At 42.4% G+C, this 26,319-nt stretch overlaps 1 protein-coding gene across 1 annotated transcript in view; it reads left to right on the top strand.

The window, feature by feature from the left end:
- The first annotated feature begins 3,753 nt into the window (after positions 1-3,753).
- ppp1r16b (protein phosphatase 1, regulatory subunit 16B) overlaps positions 3,754-26,319 on the top strand; it is a 64,874-nt gene continuing 42,308 nt past the window's right edge. Inside the window, exon 1 of the mRNA XM_035630549.2 lies at positions 3,754-4,010. The gene's annotated coding sequence lies outside the window, so the exon portion shown is untranslated. The remainder of the gene's footprint in view (positions 4,011-26,319) is intronic.

Raw genomic sequence — 26,319 nt, forward strand, 5'->3', positions numbered from 1 at the left:
ATGATGGAAAGCTTCTGACTTCAAAACTCACTTTTGCTCGATGATCAGATTCATAATTTTCATGCAATGTACAGTCAGTAACTGGAGCCTCTCCTGGACAGTGTTACATTGCTTAACCTAACCTTCATCTATAACTTGAGGGCTCTGTTTAGTCGTGCCACTCCCAAAACAACACAACCGCCCCTTTTTGCTCCTCGGGAGAAGTGGGGCAAGTGCAAATCCATGAAATATGTAAAGAGTAATGTCTGAAGCCTGTCTGCCATTTCAAGCTGCCATGGGACCAAGGAGATTGGGGTTAAGAGGAGAAATGGGGGAGTGAATGAACAAATACTTTACTCCGTTAGCAATTACTGTTGACACAGATTCTCAGATTCAGTGTGTTTGAATGTTAAAACTTCAATTTCTCCCATTTTATCATAGTCATTTTCAGCATGTGCATATTTGTTTGTTTTAATCAGGTTTAATACTGTAATATTTTACTCTAATAGAGTTTTTATGTTGTGGCAGTGTTGCTTACCTATCATTTAAAAAAAAATCCTATTGAGATCATCTATGCTTTGACTCCCAGTGACTCTTATTAGTCAAAAAGTCTTCCAGCCCTGACGAATTCCCAGGAGCCCACAGAGTAGACAGTGGGGTTTTTTTTCCTTGTACAACAATAATAATTGAACCAGTTGATGATAAATAATTCAAAAGGAGAAAAGGAAGGTGGGGTAGCTCATTCACTAAGATGATCTTGAGAAATTCAAAGTCCCTCTGCGAACCTTCTAGGCCGTCTGGCCAGCTGCTGTTGGAGGCATCCCAATAGAGAGCATCATCAACTGGTCTGGCTTCTGTCCCACTCAGAACTGTGCAGGACTTTCTGCACCAGACCTCAGGCCTTCAGGACAGTGGATGTCTTGTATTTATTCTGCTTTGTTTAGCATTAAGATCATTATGGTAACAGTAATCTTAATCATGACATCAGTGGTAGGACTGTATATTTCTTTCAAAACACATTTCCTGTTGCATGTAAAAGTAACTTTTGGAGACAATGTGACATGCAGTATGAACATGTTGCATTATTATGCACATAAAAAACAGCACAGCCAAATACACACTTAAATCATTTCCTTTATATATATATTTCTCTGAATCTAATTTCAATTTTTACGCTTTCATATTTGCACACTACAGCCTTTTGACACGGCCTCAAGACTATGCCACCCTGCTTTTTACTATGCAAACCATTCATGAATGACACAAATAAAATATTTGAATCTTGGTGCTCCTTTAATCATTAATGTTTCAATTGCAGCATTAATTATTAATTTTTTAATCAAATCAGTCATTGGAGGGAAATGAAAAGAAAATCATATTTTCTTCTCTGGGATTTTCCTGCATTTTCAGACTTTCCTAGATGAACAGCACCGCTATCTTCTACCAAGAGGCAAATCTCTGCACTCAAATTGGGAAAATGCAATGAGCGCTTGAAGTTTTGTCCAGAAAAAGACAGGAGACAAAGGGTGGAGAGACAAGAAGGAGAGAAATTTACTACGCTGAGACAAAATATACAAAAAAATAAAAACAGTGAGAGAGAAATATAAGACACTGCGTTCATTTTTTAATTATCTTTCCAGTTCACCAGAGAGGTAGTGCAGTCTAATTTTTGCATTTTTGAGTCCTAATGAGCATCAAGACAAATAAAAACACTGCTTAATAATACATTTAATATGAAAATAAAAATATTGTTTCTAGATGCTGCAAAACAAGAATTAAAGTTACTGAATCCTTCACTTCAAGTGTATCCAAAACAATTTTAATGGTCATGACGCAGCCAAATGCATGGCTGGCTCATTCTATTGCCAAGCAACCTTGCCATTAACGTGGTCATATTCATCACAGAATGTAAACGTCTGTTTTCAGACAAGACACAGAGCGTGAACTGTGAAAATAACTCTTCTCAACCCTCACAGCTCATTAATTTTGTGGCAGTATCGTGCTTCTATCAGTGTTGGTGTTTACTCTATATTTGGGTCTTTTCAAGTTGACTGCATTTTGGTTTGGGTCTGATTCTCTTTGGGTCTATTTTTGGAACCTGTGTGACTGTGGGTCACTGAAAATGGGATCTGAAGATCTGAAAATGTATTCATGCAGTTCAGGTTGAGGGAGGTTTTCCACAGGTCAGATTTAGTGAAGATCTTTTTGTGCCTGTGAGCTCATATACTGGCGAAGATAGAACCTGACACAACTCAGAATGGTAAGTCTTCTGACTCGGGGGTGGGGACATCACTAAAAAGGCTTCAAGGCTGAAACTTGATTCTCTGGCCTGCAAGCAGGTGAACTTGCAAGGAGATTGTTCAGACTCTATTCAGGTGGCTGTGCAGATACATATTTACAGAAGCACAGTTCCAGGTTAAACAGGAGGTTTATCTTTAAGCTCAGGCCTGCTCAGACACAGTGCACACTGCCAGGAACTGCTCCTTGGATCACAAGGAGCTTAATTTATACTTTCCGTGTCCACATGGGTCTGTGGGATGTTAACTCTGTCATCTGTTCATGTCTACAAAGGCCTGCGTCGACCTGACCGTCTGCTTGCTGCCTGAAAATTATTGCCAGCCATCTGTGCAGACACATCCAATGTAGTCTGTCTGTGAAGTCTGGAGTCTGTACCCGTACAAAACTTTTTCTAATTTTGAGTTTCATTCATGTATGTCTCCAACGTAAGGAGGGTTCACTGAAAACAAACAACAGACAAAACAATGCATATGGTGAAGAAAAACATGAGCCAACCACTGAATAATGTATGGGGATATTTATTATCTGCAATACAGGGTTTTCCCGTAGACTTTATATAAAAATGGTCACCGATCAGGAAGGGCCCGAAATCTGTATTCTCTCAAATGACCAGCAGATGGCGACGCCCCAGGTTGCAAAATGAAGTACATTTCTATTGAAGTCCATTAGAAAATGACTCTACCTCTGACTCGATTTATAACGTCATTTAACATTGTCCTGAGGAGTCTTCTTCAATTCAGCATGACGTTAATTTGGTAAGTTATGGTCCCATTTAGAGTAAAAGTGGACCAAATTAAAAAAAAGTCAAAGTAGACTGCTGAGACTGCAAATTAAGTCTCACTGACATCCACGTCCAAAAAGAAAATGGTCAAAATAATAGCAGGTTGTTTTTCCTCACGTGAACACGACATGATACTGCGGCCGGGGGGTAGCTGAGATCGACACAGCTGCTATTGCTAGCTAGCTAACTAACTTTCACCACCTGAACAGTAGGAGTTAGCTCGCTAACTGTAACGTTCCCTACCTGAATACAGTAGGAGTTAGTTCGCTAACTGGAACTTTTACTACATGAATACAGTTAGAGTTAGCCAGCTAACTAACTTTCACCACCTGAACAGTAGGAGTTAGCCAGCTAACTAACTTTCACTACCTGAATACAGCAAGAGTTAGCTAGCTAACTAACTTTTACTACATGAATACAGTTAGAGTTAGCTAGCTAGTTACTATTAGAACACACACACTGTATCATAAATTAATCAGCATCGTAGCCTGGGGGGGGGGGGGGGGGGCACAGAGACTGTTTATGTATGGGGCCCAGAATTTGGTGCTACCCCCTTTGTATACAGTCTGTTGTTGGTTTTTTTTTTAGTTTTTTTTTTAACTTTTAAATTAATTTTGAGGGGCGGGGGTGGACGGGGCCCCACCGATGCGCGCGCCTGGCCTCACTACACGGAGGTTGCATCCGCCCCGAGTCTCCTCCTCCCTGGGAGCCCCGCCCTCGAGGAGTGACTCTGGTGTCGGAGAGAAGAGAGGGAGACTCTGCAGACACACACACACTCACACACACACTCTCGCACATGTACACACACGTACACACACGGTCACACGCTAAGCGTTTCTTAGCAGCCTGTCGTGTCTGTGCTAACGGGACAAGTTTAAACCTCCGGGATATCGCAGTTGGCTCCTCGCGTTTCTCGCTCTGCCCCCACGTGAACATCTCGACCCGGAGTGAGGTGAGTTCAGACATTTAAAACATGACATTTCTTTTCTTTTGCTGGAGGAGAGTGAGTGAGTGAGTGAGGGGGTGAGTGAGTGAGTGAGTGAGTGAGTGAGGGACTGAGCGGTGGACCGGTTGCAACTAAACGAGGGGGAAGAAGGGGGATTTCTTTCGCGTAAGCGGGCAGGAGGAGAGAGGTTCATGTCCGACTCTTCTTCTTCTTCTTCTTGGAGCAGTTGTAGCTAGCGGACTTTTTTACCGCCTCTCCGGACTCAACGCGCTCACCCGCAGTCGAAACCGGCGAAAAGCGCCGTTTCCGCCGCTGGCGCCAGCAACAAAAAATAAAAGAATAAACCAGCCGCTCGGTTTGAGATTAGCCCGAGCGCGGCTTCTTCATCCTCCCCGGGATGTTGCCATTACACCGCTGCTATGTTGCACATGGCTGTTTCCCTTCAACAGCGTTTTCTACTGCTGCTGCTGCCTCGGCTGCTGGGACACAGGGAGACATTGAGACACACTGGAACACTGGGAGACACTGAGAGACACTGGGACACACTGGGAGACACTGAGAGACACTGGGACACACTGAGACACTGGGACACACTGAGAGACACTGGGACACAGGGAGACATTGAGACACACTGGAACACTGGGAGACACTGAGACACTGGAACACACTGGGAGACACTGAGAGACACTGGGACACACTGAGACACTGGGAGACACTGAGAGACACTGGGAGACACTGGGACACACTGAGACACTGGGACACACTGTGACACACTGAGACACTGAGAGACACTGAGACACTGAGACACTGGGACACACTGAGAGACACTGGGACACACTGAGACACTGTGACACACTGAGACACTGAGAGACACTGGGACACACTGAGGGACACTGGGACACACTGAGACACTGGGACACACTGAGAGACACTGGGACACACTGGGACACACTGAGACACTGGGACACACTGAGACACTGGGACACACTGGGACACTGGGACACACTAGGACACACTGGGACACACTGAGAGACACTGGGACACACTGGGACACTGGGACACACTGACAGACACTGAGAGACACTGGGACACACTGGAACACACTGAGACACACTGAGAGACACTGGAACACACTGAGACACACTGAGACACTGGAACACACTGAGACACACTGGAACACACTGAGACACTGGGACACACTGAGACACAGGGAGACACACTGGGACACACTGAGACACACTGGGACACACTGAGACACTGGAACACACTGGGACACACTGAGACACAGGGAGACACACTGGGACACACTGAGGCACTGGAACACTCTGAGAGACACTGAGACACACTGGGACACACTGAGACACTGGAACAAACTGAGACACACTGAGACACTGGAACACACTGAGACACTGGGACACAGGGAGACACTGAGACACTGGAACACACTGAGACACACTGAGACACTGGAACACTGAGGCACACTGGGACACACTGAGACACACTGAGACACTGGAGCACTGAGAGACACTGGAACACTGGGACACACAGATACACTGGGACACTGAGACACACTGAGACACTGAGACACACTGGGACACTGAGACACACTGAAACAATGGGACACACTGAGACACTGGGCACAATGAGATACTGAGTCACTGGGACACACTGGAACACTGAGACACAGACACTGGGACACTGTGGACACCTGGATACTGAGACACTTAGACACTGGGATACTGAGACATCTTGACATGGGACACTGAGACGCCGGGATACTGAGACACTGGGATACTGAGACATCTTGACACTGAGACACCGAGACGCCGGGATACTGAGACACTTAGACACTGGGATACTGAGACATCTTGACACTGAGACACAGAGACATCTTGACACTGAGACGCCGGGATACTGAGACACTTAGACACTGGGATACTGAGACATCTTGACACCGAGACGCCGGGATACTGAGACATTTAGACACTTGGATACTGAGACATCTTGACACTGAGACACCGGGACACTGGGGACACCGGGATACTGAGACACTTAGACACTGGGATACTGAGACATCTTGACACTGAGACACCTTGACACTTGGACACTGAGACATTGGGGACACTGGGACTCGGTGGGAAACGGTCGAGAGCTGCAGGGATTTCTGTAGTTTTTACTCTGTAAGTCACCGAGCAGGAGTAAAGACCCAGCTCAAGACCGTAGACGTGCTTTTTAGGGAGGAGCAGTGTCTTATAGTAATCTTTTGAATGGAAAATATGCCCCCCCCCATGTGCAACATGTCTTTGATACTTAAATGTTCTGTTTCAAATACGGGTCATGAGGGGAGTTATGGGCTGCTATTGTTTATTTTGATTCTGAAGTAATCCATCAATTGATTATTTGATTAGTCTAACCAATCATTCATTAATGTATTATCAGATAATTGTGAAACATGCAAATCATATTTTTCCCAGAGCTCAAGTTAAAATCCTCAACTTCTTGTTTTGCCCGACAAACTGTCAAAAACTCATACATATTCAGTTTTTAAATTATTTGAAATGTAGAAAACCTGCAAATCGTCACAAGTGTTGTGATTGATAAATGCCTTAAATTGATTATTGAAAAGGCGTACAGAGTAACAGTGTCATTCTGTTCATATACTAATTGACCAACAGTCCAAACACCAAAAAGATCGAGTTTACAATGACTTGAAGTTACATTTGAGAACCAGCAGTATGCTTGAAGGGCTGCAACTTGATGATTATTGTCATATATCAATAAAACTGGTTGATCGGCGAGCCAGCAATCATTGTTGCTGGCTCGCAGGACCAATGAAAAATAGTGCAGGTTGGATAGTTCGAATCGGAGAGTCCGGTAATAACAATGGCCTTGCCTTTCAAGAGTTCCAATAACCAGGCCTTCTTGTGATGAAGAGTTCCTTTAGGTGTCTGTATGTGGTTTCTCAGAAATTGCGCTTGTCTTTTCGGGTGGTGGTCTTGGTCCGGTTTTGTATTTTCAAATGTGGTCAAGGAAATCAGTGTCTCGCTGCTTTGTCTGCTATAATTGAAAAGATGGGATTCTGAGAAGATCCACTACCTTTAAATTCGATGAGATCACCGGAGTGTGTGTTCCTTTGATTCTATGATCATTGCATCTACGGGGATTGTGTGATAGGATTTCAATTACTGATTATCAAGAATTGCAATGAACATTCAAACTGTGCAACATATGACAGTTACTCAGTAATCAACAAGCATTTGGTAAACAAGAAGGTCAAATACGACACAAATTTATCAAGTAAAATGCACACAACTGTAGCAAGCAGAATTCTGTGAACACAATTCAGAAATATGACTACAGGCTCACAGTCGGCTTTGGATCACATCATTTACTAGACAGAAGACAACTCTCCAAATACACTTACTGCTAAATAGAAACTAACAGTGTGCATAGAGACATGACAACCAATAGACAACCAATTATCTAATCAGCTAGTCCCTTCAGATTTAAGGTGAGAATTAATTGCACTTCCATCTCCTCTCCCACACAGTCAACATTGCAAGACAGGGCAACACTTGACATTTGAGTCATATCTTCCCAAATGCATAACATTCAAATAAAATGATACATAGGTCAGATGGCGATGGGGACGCTGTGGGTGAAGCAGCAAATAGATTGGGGATTGTTAGCCTTGCCGGAGGTTTGCGCTCTCCCAAGTGCTCTTGATAGATTAATAGTTTAATTGTTTCCCAGAAACCAAGGGGAAGTTTTTTTATCCAACCAACAGTTTCAATCCCAAAGAGATTCAACCTACAATCACATAAAACAGAGATTTGAGCCAGGAAGTCGTGAGATTTATGAAATGACTAATCGTATCAGTCCCATAATCAGACTAGGCCACATTTAAAAACCTATGAGATCCTTAGAGGCACAACGACAATAGAACTGTACCATGTATATACTCTGTCTCTGCAAATACAGCACGCAAAAAAACATGGGAAACGTCATGGCTGTCACTACTCTCTTTGTGCCAGAAAAAGACTTTGTTAAGGTTTTCCTGTCTGGCAGCGTTGGCCTTTAAATGTTTTATGTCCTGAGACGTCCTGAGCGCTCTTCTCCCGTTGTTCCTCTCAGCTTCGCCTGTCAGCTCCTGTTAGAAATGGGCTGTTTGAGAGAGACAGTATGGCGTACACACCATAATGTAGGTACACATGCATACCTGTAAGACCATACAAGGGATGGAAGTGCATACATCTAGACTGTAATGCATGATTGCATTAACGCACTTTCTGCAAAGTGCAGCGCAGGTTCAGGTCACCAATGTGTCGGAAAGTAGAAGGAAAGCCCCGGGGAATTTCAAGAACAAAAACGACAAGCTTAGCAATGGTGTGAAGGCAGTTGTTCTTCTGGAGAAAGCACAAGTAAAGAAAATGAAACAAAGTGAAGATAAGTGTTGGGTTTTAACCTTTTCATCCATCACTTGTTGCTTGTTTCTTCTCACTGGTTGTGGAAACAAAACAAGGTCAAACTTAAAACTGCTGTGATGTTCAGCATCTTCACTTTCTCGATAAGAAGACCGGATTCTACACTGTCTATCTGTTTCTGTCACTGGCCATGTGTAGAGAGCCGCACTGGCTGACAATGATAAGTGACGTTTAATAGTATAATAAAGAAGAATAAAGAAAAGCAACAAAAATTGAGGATTTTATACTTTTCTTTGTCATACATGATATTTAAGTAATTATATTTGAATTGTGGACAAACCATGGCAATCTGAATGTGTCACCTTGGTCAATCGGATATTACAACATGCTTTTTTTTCACTATTTACTGCCAGAATATCTAAGATGAAAAATAATCTTTAGTTGCACTTCATAAATGCAATGCTTCACTGGCTCGATCGAGAGGTAAAATGGACTGGTTCCACAATAAGTCAATCGGCAGACAAATGCTACAATTTGGGTATTTGATTTTTCTCATGCCAGCTTCTCAATTGGGGGGATTTACTTTTGTTGACAGTAAACCCAATATATTAAGGATTTGGAATTTTAGTCAGATAAAATCTGCAAAATCCTGTGACATGAACTTGGGCTTTTTGAAATTTGTGCTGATCATGGGTTTACCTCGATTAATACAGGAGTCTTTTGCATTGGTATTATGTTGATTCAACCAGACGAATAAACAACTGCCTCAATTCTACTCAACTGGAGGAAAAATACATACAACTGGAAAACACAATATTGCAGATATTGTTCAGACTCAGTGCACACACATTAACACACACACACACACACACACACACACACGTACACACGTACACATCAGCATTACTCTGCTTCACTTTACAACGAACAGTTCCTGTGGTATTTCACATGATCAGTCCGTAGGCTGTACACGGTGTAATGGTAAAATAATATTCCTCTGAATGTCTGAGGAGCCCCACTGTTTTCCCGCTTTACTCCCTCTTCACTGATGAGCTGCCCCCGTAATAAATTCTCTGTAGTTTTGCGCAGAAATTATGTTTAATCATTCGACACGTTGACTTAGCTGTTGCTCATAAAATGCAGAAAAAGGAAGCTGCCTGGAAGGCACCCTGAAAAACCTTAGCTTCACTTCATCCTTAACTAAAACCAGTAGTGCAGCAAGCAAGTCAACACAGACACACTACCACAAAGTAAGTTTTTGTTTTTGTTGAAAACCCCCCACATTTTCTTTACCAGTCCTTATAGGAAATCTTGTCTCTTATGATTTGAGGTAGAAATCTGTTCGGTGACCTCCTGCTGCTTAATGTGTCCTCTCTGAGCCATGCTTGAGAGCAGTGCGCTTGCTTACTATTGAAAACCGATTATACTAGATCAGTGTTCTGATTACAGTGAGCAACCAGGCACTACCTGCTAATCTGTGGTCTTAATACGGAGACGGGCAAATCTCAGGGCAGCTATCAAGGCTACTTAGAGCCCTTGGCGTCCGCTGTCACATTTCTTGGGAATTTTTTGATTTCTAAAAAAATCAGGTGATCTTTCTTGAGACTTAATATTTGAAATGATTAAGAAAGGAATATTTACCAGGTACATATGTTTACACACACCGTTTCCCAAAGAAGTCCTTGAGAAAACATTTCAAAGTTTGTGTGTACGAAGAGAACAGGCAAGTAGTCAAAGATTAGAAGGTGGAACCAGAAAATCTTAGCTTAAAAAAACAAACAAGATAAAAGATGAATTGAGTATCAAAATTGTTGATACATTTTCTGTGGATCGGCTTTGATCGTATGTTGATGATTTCATCCGTCTGTGTTGCAGCACAGTGAGTTTTAAGATGTGTGGCAGGAGTTGGAAGCAGTGTTTTTAGTGCAAAACAAAATCACACAACATTATGAGAAGTGGGCAACTAAAATTATAGTACTGTCCTGATCCTCCCAGGAGTGGTGGGGTTTTTGCTGCATAGATACTTAAAGTGATCAGTGGACGTAATGTTGGATCCCCTGCTGATGGATATCTGAACCCCTTACCGAGAGGATAAACCAAACGCATCGTTTTGCAGAGAAGGAGCTTTAGTACCCTGACATCCCATGCCCTGTGTGTTCGTGAGAATTTTAATTTGCAAATGGTCTTTGTCCTGTTAAATCCATTTATCTTCAAATGCGATTTTTAAGGTTTCAAGTATACAAGCTCTTTGAGCCAGTCCTCCTACTTCTTAGGGCTATATTTTATATTTTAAGTATATTTTGAATTTCGATCTGATGACAGAATACAGGGAGGGAAGGAAATGAAGGAAAGCCTCCGTTAAACCAGCAACCTGCTCATATGGGCTGTGCTGCTCACTCAGCTGCCAGACGGGAAACACACATCAGTATTTATAATAATTTTTTTTTTTATTGCTGTGAAATCACAGCGATCAAGGAAGAAACTTGTGCTGTGGTGCAGTTTCATCTTTGGTGAATGGGAACTTGAGCCGCTAAACGATTACAAACTGCCAAATAGGAAATCAATGGCAGTTGAGGTTTTCCGTTTATTAATTTTATATATTTTGTTGTATCTTTTTCACTATGACCAAAAACTGGTCACAATCAATTAGTGGTGGAGATAGGTGATACGGTGTATTTAGGAAGTATCCAGACATCTTTTCTATTTCACATTTGTTATGTTGCAGCCCTTTGCTAAAATCATTTCAACACATTTTTTCCCCCTCAACAGTCTACGCTCAATAGCTGCTAAGTTGAGACACCTTTAGAAGGATAACAGCTGTGCACACCTGGATTTGGGGATTCTCTGCTGTTCTTCTCTGCAGATCTTCTCAAGCTCTGTCATGCCGACCCTGGGTGGTAAGACATTTGATTGGGCTCAAGTCAGGGATCTGGCTTCGGTCAGTCAAAGACATTCACAAAGTTCCCCCTAATGCCTAGTTCACGCAACACTCCTTTGAGCCCGATTTCCCACTCGCTGCAGCCAAATTTTGGATGGCCCCGGACAATGATCGGAGCCAAATCTGTGTTGGTTCAGCAGACGCCAGTCGCTGTGTGCAAACTGTTCCAAGATGCGATTTGAGAGGTTCGCCAACACGTCGCCTCCTCTGACTAGATGTCTACCCGGCGAAATATGTAGACGACTCTGCGACAACTACAGCCAATCTGAGCGCGGCAGGACTAGTTTGGTGTTTCTCCTGGTGAAAGATCCTGTAGCGTGTGACCAGTGTAGCATGAACTGCACAGCGATCTGGCGATGTGGTGTCGTCTAAACTTGGGAGTGTATTCCAAGTGGTGTAGTCTAAACTTGGCCCGAGGCCCTCCTGTGGCTGTGTCATTAGGGTCATTGTCCAGTGAGATGTCCAGAGTGCTCTGGACCAGGTTGTCATTAAGGATATCTTTGTACTTTGGTCCTTTCAGCTTCACTAAACCTGACTAGTCTTCCATTCCCTGCTGCTGGAAAAACAGCCCCACAGCATGATGCGGCCACTATCTTGCTTCACGATCATGAACCTTGTTTCTCACAGTCTGAGAGTCCTTTAAGGTGTTTTACAAACTCCAACCATTTTTCTTGAGTGCTTGGACCCTTCGTACTGCACAATCCTTCCATAACTCATTACATTATCCCAAAAATACAAAGTCAACAAGCTTACAAGACTGCTTTTCTCAGCTTTAATTTTTGTTTTCACTCTCTGTTTCTGATCTACGTCCAGCACAGTGTGTGGTTGCCATGAAAGGAAAAGTAAAACACATGGTAGAGCCTTTTTCTTGCATATCGAGTGTCCTCTATGACTGAAAGTTTTTATATTCTTTACTGGGTTGAGGTTGTGTTCGTAAATCATTGAATGTTCCTATGTTAAAGCCCGGCATGTCTTGCAGATTATCTTCAGAAGTAGAGCAACCAATTGGAGCAATGTGAACAGGAAGTGAGCTCATAGAGTTTGTGGCCTGCACTGTGTTCAGGAAGGCGTGTGACTGAGGGGGGCATTGTGAAGGTTTTTTCCACACATTGTTGAAGAAAGCAAAGAGAGCCACGGCCTCTCCACTGTAGTTTGGACTTTAACACATGGTGTTAGAAATTGTTAGATCGCCCAGTGTCTTCATAATGTGTAAAACACCATTCCTTTTTCCGATCCTTCTTCATGCAGCCCATAGTAGATAGAATTTGATATAAGGCCTCTGTAAACACTCAACGTCTATATTCTCTCCCGATGAGCAAAATGCCTTTCAGATTAGATGAAACTTCAAAGGAAGAAATTCAGCCAACATGTGTGTGTGTCTGCATGAATCCACTTTGTGCTGTTAGAGATGGGCCCTTTAATGTCTGGTTTGGTCTGTCTTGCATCTCCGTCAGTGCTCTGCACCCATTGGACTAAAATTGACCACACACTCTGGTGCCTGGTTGTACCAAGGCTTCGGTTTGTGTGTGTGTGTGTGTGTGTGTGTGTGTGTGTGTTGTGTGTGTGTGTGACAATACATTGTGGTTAGTGTTGTTCCTGTAGGCTTATTTTGTATGTGCGAATGTGAAATTTACAGTATCTGCAAGACCAGTGCTATTATTGTCCTATTTTTTTTTAAAGAATGTCCCAATGTTTAAACACACACACACACACACACACACACACACACACACACACACACACACACACACACACACTGTTAATCCCCGATATATTACCCATTAGGGTTTTACAGTCTTGTTAACTGATGCTCTTCAAAAAGTTGCTAAAATATTGATGTGAGCACAAGTTTGTGTGAAAGCCTCCCTTTTAGGAATCCTCAAAATACATGTATTGGTGTCTAGACATGATGCTGGTGATCCCCTGCATGTGTCAGCCCCAGTTGCAGCATTAATTTACAGAAGGAACAGGAAGTGTATGTGTGGCAAAGATATGACAACAGTTGTGATCTTTGAACCAGCTCTGATACAATGACACAGCATTGTATCAGATTGTTGTGGCTCCCCTATTTCTTCTGAACGTGTTGTGTTGTGAAATAAGATTTTGTTGACCATTTTATCACAAACTACTGCGTTGTCTTTAAGGGAAAAAAAAAATATGTGTATCTGTTGACACTTTAATTTAGCATTTAATTTTGATAATTTAAAACAGACCATGACCTTTCTCTTACCTTGACCAGGTGCTGTGAGTGCCTAAACATAACCATAACAATTTTTTGTCACATCATGACGATATTGCACTGCAAGGATACGCAAGATTTGGCGGAAAAAACAACTGTTATTGGCAATAAGACAGTTAAGTGTTTGCTGTAGCAAACTAGTTGAATCAACAGAATTTGTTGGAGACAGGCCCTGATTGTTTGCAAACCACACCACAATTTAGAGCTGGTTAAAACCTGGAGCAAAAAAAGGTTAATTTTTTATCAAACTGTCTCATAATTCAAAGTAAACTAAAAGCTTTTAGACCAGAAATACATAGATAGACCTGAAGAAAGTAGTTTTTTTGATCCAGTTTAAGTTTTAAGTATAAATGATTAATACATTTGTGGCACGACTACCACTTTTTTATTTGACCTTCCATTTTTATGTGAACAAACTCCAACTGGCGCACAAGATCACTCCTCTTACGCTCACTGAGAATTCCCTAAACTGTCCAGCAGGAAGATCAGATTGTGGAGCGGATTGAGGAGATCAGCTGTACTCTCATCCTTTTTGTCTGTCTCAACTTTTCTCAAACCAACAAACACAAGACATATCTTTGTTTTGTTGCATTGTAAAATGAGAAATCAGCATGCACGGCTCCTACAATGTCCGTGCCTGAAGTTAGTGCAGGCTCGCTGTGCACCCATCTTTGTTTAGTAGTGGATTAGAAAAGACACTTACTGCAGGCTGGCTGAGTCTAAGCCTTGTTTACTCAGGATGGGTCTTAGCCGGGGACTCAAACCATCATTAGGCAGTGAAATGACTCAACAGTGGGACAGAGCTCCAGACATGGAGAGAAAGAGAGAGAGAGAGAAGACTTGGTAGACAGGGAGAAACAGTTTAAAAAAGAGAGACACTGCAGGGAGGATTTTCCCGAATTTTTCCGGCGATAGTGAACCGGATGACTGCAGGGGGTGTAGTTAGAACCTAGAGCCCAGGGCGTGCTGTGGTCAAACCCTTTTTATAAATAAACAGACAGATTGGTCTAAAATAAACACAACTCGCTCATGTCAGTGTGGAGCAGATGGACGAATAACCCCACCCAGGTCCGGGACAGGACAACCAGGCCCTAGACATGGGCTGCTGCTGTTGTGCAGAGAGGCTGCAGGCCATGTTTCCCCTCCACCGGGATTTAAGCCTTTTGTAAAACCTCCCACGTAGGAAAATCTGCAGAAAACAAACAGTCCGGACATTTATCCATCTTGAGTTGTGGCAAGGAGCTCTGTGTGGTGTCTCTTTGGGAAAGGTTGCAGGTTTTAAGTTCCTTTTTGAAAGGTGTAAACCTGCCTCTGTCTCACTGCACACTGTTCTGCTGATCTAACAGAAAGCACGGATGGCAGCTGAAATGAAAGCTATTTCTTTCTGTGAAAGCGTCTCGAGGATTAAAGTGAGCCATGGCACATGTAGTGACAGAGATGATAAGCAAATGGAGACGACGGATGTGCATAACAACAAAGGAGAGCAAGATGAATAATTAAACTGAATTTTCTGGACATGGCAGGACAACACAGATCTTTTACTACCTTCTGGTGACGAGGGAAACTATATTCTCTTTTCAGGGAACCTGCAACATACTGATTTAATTATGTGAGATAATTGGATGTTTACAGTAGTCCTGCAGGTTATACACACGGTTGTACATGAGAGAGAGAGTCTGTGTCAAATTGATTGATACGTGGATTGGCATAAGTAATCAACATTTGTTTTGACAATTGATTAAGCCTTTCTGTAATTTTGTAAGCTAATTTTTTCACATTTTTTCCCAGCTTTTCAAATCTAAAGATTTTGTGTTTACGTCGTTGTCGATTGAATATCTTTTGTGTCTCTCACCTTTCTTTCCAATATAATCCACTGAGTTTATAGATCTGATTCTGAACTGCTGGTCTTTTTGAAGTATATCTACTTTTGGTTTTGTGATAGAATATAAGCACTGTCGTCAATACATGTTAAATTTTAAAGGCTTCCCTTATCAGATTGGGCTTTCCTTATGAGAAAGCTCAAAGAAGCTTACGAGATGTACAGTAAGAGTGCTCTAAATCCATCAGTTTGCACACTGTCTGATGGGTAATCTGAGATCTTGGCCTCCCTCTGACCTGACGCTGCGGTGGCCTAGTCCAGGGCTGGAAAAATGTTACTGTACAGTCAGAGTGTGTTTGTTGACATAGTTTTGTGTCTCTGTCTCTGCAACAAATAGAAGATCTTAAGGAAAAAAAACGACTATTCAGTCAGCAAATTATTATTTATATTTATGCTAAACATAGAAAAACAAAGCTCTTAAAAATTTTGTGGAGGTTGCGGCTGTAATTCAAGGAGACTTTGTAGTAGTTGTATACAAACAAACCAGGGATTTTTGCTCACTAAGGAAAAATTCTGCATAGGGAACTAGAATGCTGCATTTTTGAATGCCAAACTTTTTTGGCACGGGAGTGCATGTCTTTAGTTTATGTGCCGTTTATTTACATCTGTCCTTCCTGACATCATTGCCACCCCGGGGTGACGGATCCTCCTCTGAATCAACTATGAAAGCTCAAGAACATACGCAAGAGCGCGTACCAAATTTTCTGTTGTTGTTGTTTTCTTCTTCCACAATGCGCAGCTTAATTTTTATCCTCACAATGCAGCGGATCGACAGCAAATCTGAGCATGTCTCGATATCAGAGGGAAGGCAGGTGGCTTTTTAGTCTATTAGTCTGTCTGTTAATGAAGATTTTGTTGTGCATTTTTACATTGTTACTTTTGTTTGATTACAATTATTGCAGATTTTCATTTATATCGACATTAACTCATCTACCACCATTTTGAATTTATCCCACTATAACACAGTTTGTTCCTCCACGATTCAGCTGCCATGTGACCATAAGCTCCTTCAGGTGAAGGTGTCCGATCATTTAACGTGTTGTTTAAGTGCAGTATTGGAGACCGTCATATCACCAGAAGCATTACTGGACTGGATGAAAGAGGAATGTCAAAATCTCTTTGCTTGTTCAGACTTTTTGGAAGAAGTATATTTAGCAAAAGACAAAAGAGACAAGGACTAGAAAGAAAAGCAGGGAAACAAGAGAAACTTTACAAAGTCTAGAAATACTTTATTTTAATGGGAACATGCTGTAAAGAGAAAAGTGCAGAAAAACAAATACTGGCGGTACAATGATGACAAACAAATTTAGTTTGTTGTAGTATTATTGCAGATTTTCTCAGGTAGAATTTTTGTTGTTGCTCAAATAAAGAGAATAAAAGACACAATAAAAGATAAACTGCTGCTATTTCATGATAAAGTACAGCCCTTAAAATGTGAGCAATGACTCCAAACATTATTACTTTTTTCCTCCAGTCTTTTAAAGACTGTACCTTACAAGTATCTTGATTAAAACAAAGGGTCTCGCGTTGTAACTACCATCTTCGCTAAGTCTTTGTTTCCCCCTGGATTTGTCTGTGGACTTTAAAAGGTCATTGACCCCCACGTCGTACACCTTTCTATTTAGGGTTATTTGAGGCGTGTTCTGGTGTTTCACCAGGTTGGATAAATACTGAAATGAAAAAAGCACAATGGTGGGACTGTTGGCGCAGTGTTGACCCGGCTGTGTCAGGCAGGACTGAGTATGACCATGAATTAGGTTAATAGGAATTATAACGTGGACTGTGCATGACTGTGGGGCCTACGCTAGCGTTGCAGTGATTTATATGTCGGTCACTAACATGTTAGTCAGTCGTCCCTGCAGGATCAGTCCTGGCAGAGAAACACAGATTTACTGCAAGATTGCTGGCTTAGTATTTACAAACATCAAGTCAACGGCTTATGTGGACATAAGCTAATGTAATTTGGACTCTTATGATCAGAGTTGAGCTCATTGCTTCATGTTCACAGAGAAATATTGAATAACTTTTTGGCACAAAAACAAAAGACACCAAAAATAAGTGTTGCTGCTTCCTTGCTCCGCTCTGAGTGCAGCTGGCCCGACGTGGCATCCTGTAGCACCTCAACACCTTGCTTTTGTCGATATGCAGCGAGCCGTCTAGCACTGCCCTGGTTCATTACGACAGGGGAGACAATGACCCAGAATCAAGTTGACCTGAGTGCTTTAAATCAAGGCTCCACTGGAGGAAATAAATTCTCTCCCCACTAGCACGCCTAGTGCCAACTAGGACAAGTAATCCAGACAGAATAAAAACGTCCTCTTAGAGGACGGCGAGGGAGAGAGGGATGGAGGAGTTAAAACTAGGTAGGCAGAGGAAGGAAGGAAGGAAGAAAGAAAGAGAGGGAGGGATTGGATTGTTGACAGGATTGAGAAGTTGTGCATTATTGCAGCAAAATACAGTGAATTGCTTTATGACATAAGACGATTTATCTCAAACGATGCAACACCCTTGCAGCTTTTAATCGCAGCACAGAGCTTTGCAAAGAATATTAAATTTTTAAGTAGAGGTAAATGCAAAAAAACAAACATGCCACGTTTAAAAATAGACAACAAGGGAAAATACAGAATTGGAGACAAAACAACAGATACAAAGATTAGTAGGCCAAAAAGGCCAGTGAATAAATATTTGTCTTTAGCCTAGATTTAAAAAAAAAAAGATGGAGGGTGCGATTTAACTTCTCACGGCAACTGGTCCACAAACTTGAAGCAGCAACTGCAAAAGCTCTGCCACCATTCATTTGTAGTCTTGACCGTGGGACATGGAGCTGAGAGACAGTGAATATCCTTTGTGATGTACTGTCATATAGGGCCTGAACATTTGGAGCTTTTAGAGTCGGGAAAACAATTAGCTTTAAGCTTTGGATTCAGGTGAACAGGGAGCCGATGCACTGAGGCTAGAACTGGAGTGATATGCTCACTCTTTTTAGTCTAGTCATGATGTGATAAAACTATGAATTGCTTTTTCCATATAATGGAAGGACAGATTATTCTTGAATGATTGTCATTATAACAGATTTGTTTGTGTCAGAAACGAAGATAACACCCAGTTCTTTTTCCATGAGACTTCACACATTGAGTGAGGTGGCCCAGCTTACAAGTGAAATGACTTCTGGACTAAGATGGATTGAAGATGATTCATTTTTTTTTGTTACCGTTTTGCTCAAGGAGAGTATATGCCATCCAGCTTTTAAACTCCCTAGGGGAATCATTAGATTTTAGTGGAAGGTATAGCTGTGAATCATCCGTGTAGAAGTGACGGGAGATATTATAATTCTGTATAAATCTTCCAAGAGGAAGCATGAACAGGCTGAAAAGAACTGGCCCCGGGCCCCATAGGTAACCGCAGCAGAGGAAGAGGAAAGAACTGGCCTACAGCCACAGAAACTGTCCTATATTTGAGGTGGGATTTAAACCAGTGCCAAGTGTCAACAGGATGCCGGGATCCACAGAATGAAAAGTTGCACTAATATCTAGTGGAACTGGGATCATTTTTTTCCCACAGGGTCAACTGAGAGAAACAGATCATTTACTTTGAATCCTTAGTGAAGTGGATCAAAAATGTTTTTGGTGTTCAGAAGTGTGACAACGTTAAGATTGTATAAACATGCAGGGATAGTGCTGGGATTTAATGATAACTTTATTGCTAAGGCCAATTGCATGAAAGTATCCTTTGTGATCTTTATGATGAGGGATGGCACAATATCTTGAGAGCACCTGGTGGGTTTGATATGCATGACTATGTGCCCCAACCGAGAAACTGGTTTAAAGTGATTAAAGGTAGCCAGGCTCCCCAAGCTGTGGGGAGGGTGTGAAAGGGTGAATGATACTGAACTTTTCTGTGAAAAATATCGTGAGCGACTCAGGGTTTCAAGGACATAATTGTGATATCTGATAAGATTTAAGTTTGGGACGTCTGTATTTGAGGGGTGCTACAGGACAGCTGAGCAGCAGTAATGAAAGGTAGTAATCTTGTTTTTGAAGAGTCAGCATTTCAGAATGAACTCTCATGCTCAAAGAGTCGCAGGTTTTAGGCTTTTTTTTATTATGGCATTTGTTTTGCTTAAACAAACAAGATGTAGCATGTTAATAAGTGATCTTCAGAGGTGTTGGTGGGAGGATTTTGTCACGTTTGTAGCTGTTTCCCCTTGTTTGTAGGTTGTCTTTCTGTTGAGCTGAGCTGGCAAGAGATACCCACGCCTGCAATAATGTATAAAACACTATACAAAATGTGTATTTACATGTTGTTGTCTTAAAATATTACGACTTGGCCATTTGTTGTGTCCCACTATAACCAAGAGGCCACCTGTTGCCTCACTTAACAGAAAACACCCATTAGTGGGTGTTTCTTCAGAGTTTAAGATCTGAATCTTAAACCATGTGTTTGTGTGTGTATGTGTGTTCTGTGGCTCAGTGAAGTGTTTTCTGTTGATGTGTTTACATGCAGCAGCAGCAGCTGCCTCGCTCTTTTCTTCTTTGCGCTCATCTGCTCTCCTCTCCTGAGTAAGGTTTCCTCTTTACGCCTTTTGTTGTTGTCTTGTTTTTAAAAAACTGTTGCTGAGGCTTCAGAGGGAGCCGAAACGAGTATCATAACGTGTAACACATCGCGACATATCACACGTTCTTTCAGGGAAACTGCGTGAAATAGCCTGCAGCAGTAGTTACAGTTCTGTGTTGGGCCAAATATGCACTGACCATGACTGCGTTTAAGGGGAAGGCAGACCTGCCTTCCATCAGTTTGACTCCAGTGACTTTAGTTTGACATGGCCAGGGGTCGCGTTTCAGCTAATGGCTGACAGTTGTCAGAAAGGTCAGATGTCGAATCTCAGTGTAACCGTCAGAAGCAACCGCTTCCTGTTGTAATGGCCCTGCTTCTCTGTCAGTAGCCGTGTGTGTGCAGTGTTTCTTCAACACTGGCTCGGTGCCCAAAACAGTTTCTGGTTTATTAGAACAAGGTGGAAAACACACGGAACCAATTTCTGTGTGCTGCAACCTTTTTAGTGCCTATTAGCACGTGATTAAATGCAACGCGATGGCGAGCGGTTTCTGGTATGCTAAACGTGGGTTAGGCACCGACTGATTTTCTTAGAGTGCAGTTGCCCTGGCCGGAGCCGTCACCTTCACCGGCACCAGTAACACACGTGGTGTTGACAAGTTATGGCTTTGGGTCCAGCCAAATCACGAACTGAGAATAAGTAATTTCATTTAATTTGAAGAGGCCACATTGCTCATTTTAAACATGGTATCGGTTCAAGCTTGTTCAGTGCATATGTCTTTACAAAACAATCCCACTGTAATCCTCCAAAAACTGTGTTTGAAGTTAACGTAGATCGAAAGAGAATCTTTTTTACACAGCCATATAACACGTCACATTAGGGCCTTGAAATCCTGCAGTAAATCGCCCATATCCCCGTTTTTAAAATGTAATTGACAGTAAAATTGTTTGCTATACCTCACAACCATAAAACCAAGTTAGTCCAGTGATTAAGGACCTCGGTGTGAGACAAGGTTTCTGCTGCGAGTGAAGTGCTTGTATCTGTGCAGTGAATGATGGCCCATGTCACTGCTACGACAGCGGTAACTCCTGCTGCTCTCTGGCTGAAAGGTTTCACTGAGCTTTTTAATCAGCTTGGTCCGTCTTTGGTATTAGTAGGTGATTAAATGAATGAGTGGGACCTGGGGACATGAGCACTGGCCTGGAACACGGGGGTCCTGGGGACTCAAGGGGCAACAGTGGGTCGGGATGGTGGGGGGCGGGGGTATGTTTGTAAGTGGAGGGACAGTTTCATGTCCTTGTGCTGAGGCCGCTGTTTCACAAGCAGGCATGCTTACACAGTGTACACACACACACACACACACACACACACACACACACACACACACACACACACACACACACACACACACACACACACACACACACACTTTCCCATGACATAGAGGGGTTTGTACAACTCACACGAATACACACACATGTAGATAAAATGCAGACACACAGACACACTCTGTCGGACACACTGGACCATTGTGTGTGTTGACACTGCCACCAGTGTGTCTCCATGTGGAGTGTCCTGACACGGCACACGCCTCCTCGCTGCTAAATGCCATGCACTGATACATTATTGGAAAGTGCAAACAAATGTGTGTGTGATTGTCTGTGGCTACATCCACATTATAATGGTTCCATTTTGAATTGCATCACTGCTGCTATGTATGCGCCTGTCTACCACGCTACTCTGGAGCTCTTGAAACAGAGACGTTTGGAAAAGCTGCTCACTGTGTTTTATTTTGAAAAACTCTGGGGTAGCGTTAACAACAACCCTTGTCTTACTTTCCACCATTGTTGTTTCTCATTCGTAGTATCGCAACCAACTGCTTGGTAGACAATCTGCTTCCTGTTTACACCAGTGCGGACCATGCCCAGTGTACGCAAATGGTCACGTAATATGCATTTTCAGGAGTCTTTTTATGGACAGGGATTACTTTTGACATGGAGCTAATATGCTCTTGTGGATGGAGGTCATTTTATTTTTTGCATGAAATATGATTATGGTAATTGTTTCTGATGAACCGACGTTTTGTTTGTGCCTTTATGTCTGTGTGTGTCTGTGTTTGTCTCTGCATCTGTCCGTATCAGGCAGAGACTGATAACAACATTAGCTTGTCTCCGCGTAACAGCAGATGATGTACTGTGACGAGGATGAGAGGCGACCGCGAAAGTACAGTATTCACCAGCGGCATGGCAACACAAACGCATTGCCTCTTTTGCGTCCCAGTCCTCGGCCTTCTTCATTGCGAGCTGTTGATTGACAGTCGCAGCCTCTGTGAGTGGAGTTTTCCAATTTTAGCAGCAACTTACTCCTGATGTGCGTTATATCTGAGAGGGCAATTGTGAAACTTTGCACCCCTCTGTTGATGTCTGGAGTTAAACAGGTGAATTAAATGGTCGTAAAGATGACACATTTACTGTCACACGAAAAATAAAATAATTGTAGTTATGAATAGCATATCTGTCTTGCATAAGGGAGCATTTATAAAGATATTAGACATTCATAATGGATTGAAAGTTAATGGGAAGTTTAAAAAAAGATACGGTTTTAATTGGAGCTGTCATTTATTAGCTGTTGAATTGCGAGGTGTGCATACTTTGCACAAAGAAAAATATTTTTTTTCCTCAATAGAAAAACGTGTCTTTGTACTTTAAAACCATTGACCTTCATCCTGTTTTGTCAGTCTTGGAAATAGTCATATTGTTTTTGCTCCAAAAATAAATTGGGGTGAGGAGGAGGTAGAGGTGATAAAAGAGAATGTGTGAAAGCCCTGGGGTTTGACCCCCAGGCCTCGTATCGAGCTTCAAGTTCATAATTGTATTTTCTCTCTAAAATAATCTGCACAAGGACAGTCAAAGAAAACAAGTGGCCGACTTCTGCTCCAAAGTTCAGTGTAGCGTAAGTAAGAAGGGAATTTATAAGACTCTACTTTGCATTGCCTTCATGAATGGGCGATTAACTTTCTAATAACTTCTTCAACTTTTCATGAACTCTTCTCACAGAACTCTCAACGACTGCTCTGAGTGTATTTGGATGATAGAGATGCTATTTTTTTTTTTTTTTTTTTTTTTAGCAAAACGCGGCCTTTCAATTACAGATAAAACATCCAGTTGGCTTCAGGCTGGAGTGACAAAATCAGGACAGAAGAGGTTTTGATTAAGTCCTGCCTATGGTGTATTATGTGTTGTTCTGTGGTGTGTACACACTGTCCTGCCATTTTCTATATGCCTATAGTGTACTGCCCTCTGCGCCAAATCACCTTCATAATGATGATGAAAGATCCAGAATGACCTCAATCCATCTGGTTCTGGAGATATTAGTGAATTAAAGCGGCACTGCCACACGCGCACAAACACACGCACTGTTTCCCCGACTTGAGCATTTTTTACACCACTTAGTTCCCCCCTCTAAACCAGTCAGCTCCTTTAACGGCTTGAAGGCCTGCTAAATGTTTTGGTTTCGTTTTCTGTCCTTGAGAGGACATTTTGGCCTCAGAAGTGTGGAAGCTCAAGAACACCCAAAGGCGCGCTGTAATTGTCAGCGATGAAAAGGAGAAAATGGATCATAATGAGCGGAGTGCTCGGTGACGGAGCCTTTGTACTGAACCATCAGATGGCCGTGACGGGCGAAATGTTTAAACTACTCCTTTTTTCCCTCCAGCTTCTTCGTGCTGTGACCTCAGGAAATGTGGACTGTTTGTTCAGCATATTGTGTTTTTAATGCAATGTCTCTTATTTTCTCAACGCTCTGGTCTGGCAGGTCAGCAGAGAAACAAGGAAGATGGTTTCGAGGCTGAAGGGTAAAATACAAAGTCCTCTTAAGAAACATGCAGCATCTTTCTGTGTTTTGAGGCATGGAAAAGCATTTTCTGAAGTCCAAACCCCTTCCGTTTCATTTAGCAGTGCAAGAGGCGGAGTTGCAGTTTTGTGATCTTGTAATCGCAACAAAGCGGGGGTTTTGCGATTACGACGGCAGCCAGCAATTTATGAAAACAATGACCTGAATCAAAACAAAATTGAATCAAAACAAAATTAGACAAAACTAGAAGAAAAATTTGTCAGTAATGGTTTCTGTGCGTCTTCCTTTGGGCATAAATGCTGATACTTGATGATCAGTTTCTGACCTGCTTTTTGAAAGAATCTGTTTAACATTTAGGCTTTGCCTTTTCCAGGAAACAGCGAACTACAGAGTGGAAGATTCTTATCTGCAGCCAGAGAGCTGATTGAGGTCAAGCTGTGATTTGCTACCTTGGCCCCGAGGACCGGCTGTGATATCACCGCAGGGTTTACAGTTACTCAAAGTTCCCCGTGCTTTACATATCTTCAAACATTTTGTCGTCTGCCTCCTGTGATGACATCATATCAAGTACACCAAGCATTTGCTCTGGCTGTTTTTTTTCCATGCACTGCTGAAGCTCTTAATGGGCAAAGCAATCTCCCCTTGGGGCTGCACATGTTTTATTCTCTTCTATCTTCACATCTGTTCAGAAAATGCCAAAGGCCGCGCCAACGTCCTTTTATTGTCCACCTATCGTTAATGGCACCGAAACAAGACTGCATGTGAGCTTCCCTCTTAACTTTTATGATATGTCTCATTGGTCAGAGAGGCGTCAGTCAAATAATAAAATTGAAACTTCCTCTGTCATTGCACCCCAGGATAATGCGCGATAAAAATATGAGCTGGCAAGACGTGGTTAACGGTGAAGCGGCTGTGAAACTGCTCGCTCCGGTGCTGGAGAGCGCCTGGTTGGTGTCCAACCGCTCAGTGTCCAGTTTTACTCATGTGAGCTTGGTGCTTGTGGGAGAGTAGGAAAAGGCATATCTGTCAAAAAATCTATGTTTGTACTTGAAAAATTTCTTTGACATCCTCTCCAACCCTTGATTTTTATTTTCTGAGTGGGCAACAATTGAGTAGTTAATCATGACATTGAAACAAAGTCAGAGACAAGTGGCAACCCACCGTGACATCACCCGTCTTGAAGCCTCGAGTTTGGCATCTTGACCAGCACCATGTTGTTGTTTTTTTGCCAACACCAGACATGGGATTGGGGGTGGGTCCGACTGAGGGCCCGTCCACTGCGCGCCTGCAACCATTGGACGATTGGACGGTCCAGCTGTCAATCACGTTGTATCCACGCTCCAATTCACACGGTGCTTTATTATCTACTTTACTCTAAATGGGACCACAGTTTACAAAATGAACATCATGCTGTGTCGAAGAAGACTTGAAACTTGAAGAGGCGAGCAGCCGTATCGATTGAGACAAAGAAGGCTACACCCAATATGTGTGACGATTCCAAAGCCAATGGCGGCAAAACAGAGGAAATCTCCAAGAAAAAGTTTGTGAATATCCAGGTGAAAAAGGGACTCTGTGTTCAGAGGAACAATTACAGTCCAGAGACAGAAAGCGATTGACGTATTCTCTTCCAGCTTCTTACATGTGAACATTTCATGCTCTTCTGTTGTAATTTATTGTAAATTAAATATATTCTGGTGTTGGACTAAACAAGATATTTGAAGATGGTCATTGTCTGTGAAATTGTGATTTGGGGGCATTTGTCTCGATGTTATGACATTTTATCAGCCAGACAGTTAATCCATGAATCCATTTAATCCAGAGGCTGTTGTATGCTGAACATTGTGATGTTGGGCTAAAACTGATTTGATTGCTTTGGAAATGATGCTTTGCTCATCGTCTGCATGTGTAACCTTTACCAAGCATCCATTAAACAGAATGTGTTGTGAGATCTGGTCGATTAAAAAATTATTATGGTGATTCTGATGAATGCAGATGTGTTTGTTGCTTTTTGTGTGCGCGCGTGTGCGTGTGTTGGAGTGATATCATTACCTCTGCTCTGATTCCCCTGATTTGATCAGCAGCAGCCCATGGGTTTCATATTCCTGGTGTTAATGCCAGTGACCATCAAGGACATGCAGCTGACACTGGATGTTTCTTGTTCGTCACACGTCCTGTCTGAAGTTAATTCACTTTAAGATGGGATAAGATAAAACACTCTATTGTTTGTGCGCACGGAAATTTGTCCTGCATCCACAAGCTCCAACACTCACCATCACCAGATGTAAGACAGAAAAAGGAACAAACACAAAACCATAACTGGATCCTTACTGTACCGTTTGGCTGAAACACCACTGCACTAGATTGAGCTTTATATATTGCGATAGAGCAGGAAAACAGAGTGAAGACTTCCTTACCGGACTCAACTGACCTG

The sequence above is a fragment of the Scophthalmus maximus genome, chromosome 6 (genome assembly GCF_022379125.1).
Source record: "Scophthalmus maximus strain ysfricsl-2021 chromosome 6, ASM2237912v1, whole genome shotgun sequence".
Lineage (NCBI taxonomy): Eukaryota > Metazoa > Chordata > Actinopteri > Pleuronectiformes > Scophthalmidae > Scophthalmus > Scophthalmus maximus.